A 3402-nucleotide genomic window follows, 5' to 3' on the forward strand; every position below is an offset into this window, starting at 1 on the left:
ATATATTTTTACGTTACGGTAATGTAGAATTTATTGCTATTATTATTTTTGTTTTTTTAAATGAGGCTCAGCGATAAGGCGGAATACGTCTTCTTCTTGCTCCAGCCAATAGTTTATATAAATGTATTTGCAATGTAAACATTTTTAAACGGCAAAATAAATAATTACAAAAAAAAAAAAAAAAACCTTAATTTGAGGGGGTTATAAATTTTATATGGTCATTATTTTTGAACGCTGAAAGATAATGCAATGAAACTTAAAATTTTTCGATGAATATAAGTCTAGTTAAGAACAGTACAAAAAATATTTCATCAACTTGTTGCTCTCACGTTTGGGGAAGGGGGGGGGGTGGCACAAAATTTGGGGCTTTTTTGTTCCCAGCTTCCAATCATCGCAGTTTTTTGCAAAGCATCCTTATTTGACATAAGTAAAACATATAAATGTTTGGCGTTTGCTCCATGTCTGGAAGTTAGCTATCTCAAAGACCAAAAAAACCTGGTTCCGGGTCTGTATGTATTAATATTTTTGCATATTTTTAATTTTTTAGTATTATTATTTTTCTTTTCAATGTTTTTATTCTAGTTATTTATTTTTTTTAATTTAATTTTTTTTATTACAAAATTAAATTTAATAATAAAAGTATATAAAGTTCGTAATATGATATTATAAATTAAAATAAAAATAAACATACAGTATTACGATAGAAGAGTTCTTAAACTTAAAAACTAAAACATGTTAAATAATTCACTTAAACTAAACATGTTAAATGATTGCTTGTTGATAAAAAAAAAAAAAATAAATAAAAAAGAATATACATTAAATATATACATATACTAATATAGATTAGGGTTTTTTAAGAATTTAAAAGTAGATTAGTATATTTTCAGTTGAAAAAATGAGGTTTTTAAGATTTTGTTTAAAAGAATCAAAATTACATTCTTGAGAAAAATCTTTAGAATTATTTAGAACTATACTATTCCATAAAAATGGTCGGCAAAATGAAATAAAAATTTTCCAAAATTAGTTTAAGAAAATGGTTGTCGAATTAAATTATCGATCCTTAAAATATATTTATTTCTATCTTTTTGTAAATACAAGTTACGAAAAAAAAACGGGTCTTACATTTATACATAAAACAAAGAATATTAAAAACATTTAACTCATATATATTGAGTGCTTTTATATCATGTAAAAGAGGCTTGGCGTGAGCAAAACGGTCCTTGAAATTTATAAGGCGTGCTACATGCTTCTGTTGCCGAGAGAGAGGTTTAAGTTTACTTTTATAAGTGCTACCCCAAGCAATGTTTGTATAGTTAATATGGCAATGAATTAGCGAATAAAATAATTGAATTAAGGTATGTTTATCAAGAACGTTTCTTATTTTGTATAAAATGCCTATTCTCTTTGAAATTTTATTGCACAATATATATATATATATATATATATATATATATATATATATATACATATATATATATATATATATATATATATATATATATATATACATATATATATATATATATATATATATATATATATATATATATATATATATATATATATATATATATATATATATATATATATACATATATATATATATATATATATATATATATATATATATACATATATATATATATATATACATATATATATATATATATATACATATATATATATATATATATATATATATATATATATATATATATATATATATATATATATATATATATATATATATATATATATGATATAAAACATCAGAAATAAAAAGATAAATATAAAAGCGTAGGATCTTGAATAAGAATTTATGCTAGAATTTATCCAGAAAGTTTTTTTTTTTCTTTTTTATGTAGTTATTTTAGGTGCTCCCAGAAGTCCTTACGGTCTTATCACAGAGCACTGCGGGAAAGCATTTAACAAGAAGTTCACGTCTCCTTCCGTACCAATGTCGCTTATTTGGCTGGAGCTAGCATCGAACCTCAGACCTCTGGGTTCTGAGCTCTAACCACTGCGCCACGGCTGTTCAAGTTCACGTTTCCTTCCTTACCAATGTTGCATATATGCCCAGAGCTGGCTTTGAATCATGGACCTCTAGTTCTGAAGCCAAAATTCCAACCACGGCTGCCCACCTGAAATAAATGTTCAACCATCTTTAGAATCAGTATTATCAGAAAAAAAACTGTTGAAAATATAAAAAAAGTTTTTGAGCAATGGTCTTTAAAATGAAAAGAGTCAGCTATAAAAGCAATGAAGAGAAACTAAAATTTGTGAGACAACTTAAGAGTCATTAGGAAATTGCATCACATTAAAAAAAAAATTTTTAGGCCCTTTTCTCCCTTTTCACTAAGTGTCATAAAGTATCGAACTCTTCCCTCCCCTCTTCCTTTGAGGATTTTTTTGGGGGGATTCTTTTCATTGAGATTTTTTTTAAAAGATTCTCAACATTATTTGCATTTTCATAATTGCATAATGAAAATGCAATTATGACCAAATTGCAACAATGAGCATGTGTTTGCAGTATTTGCCTAGCAGGTTGCCCTATTGTGCCTCAAAATATCCAACTTTTTCATTTGAAATTTTTTGTGCTGCAAATTGCTTAACTTGCACTTTGTCTGAAAAGATGATATATCGCTACATTTTAGTACTCCAACCCTTAAGTTCTTTGCAAAAATTGAGACAATCACAAAATTTTTTAAAAATTCCTAGTTAATATATCTTTTTAGACATGGGTTTTATTTATATCATTTCAAGATATTTTTATTTAATCTTTATGAAAAAGATAGCATATTCAAAATATAAAAATAAATTATTTCTATTTGTTTTGATGAATATTACCTGTTATAAAAATACAAATGAGATAATAAAATTATTCTTAATGTTATGCTTTTTATTTACTTTGAATAAATTAAGGTGCAGATGTATATAGTAGTTCTATTGGTTTAAGATTAACCACCGATACTTTGTTGTAAATAAATTATTATAAATTATGATAAATTATTTAATCCACAACAAATTATAGGTAGTTCAGCAAGCTATACATAATACAGTGTATGTAGATTTAAAACAGATGATGTTATGCAAAAAACTGCGGTGATTGGAGGCTGGGAACAACAAAAAACCCAAAACGTTAGCCCCCCAGCCCCAAATAGGTGGGCAATGAGTCAAATTTGTTATTTTTTTTTTAATTTTAAACTTTATTTATTGACAAATTTCAAATTTGATTCAATAATCTTTTGTCGTTCGGCTTTTATGACCTTATAAAGTTTACACCCCTCTCTAGAACTAGGATCAATAGTAAATCAAGGAACTTTTTCAAAAGATTTTAACTAAATTCATGTTAACGCCGATGAGCGGAATTGATCTAAAGACTCAAAAATGGTGTTCTTTAGA

The sequence above is a fragment of the Hydra vulgaris genome, chromosome 02 (assembly GCF_038396675.1).
Source record: "Hydra vulgaris chromosome 02, alternate assembly HydraT2T_AEP".
Classification (NCBI taxonomy): Eukaryota; Metazoa; Cnidaria; class Hydrozoa; order Anthoathecata; family Hydridae; genus Hydra; species Hydra vulgaris.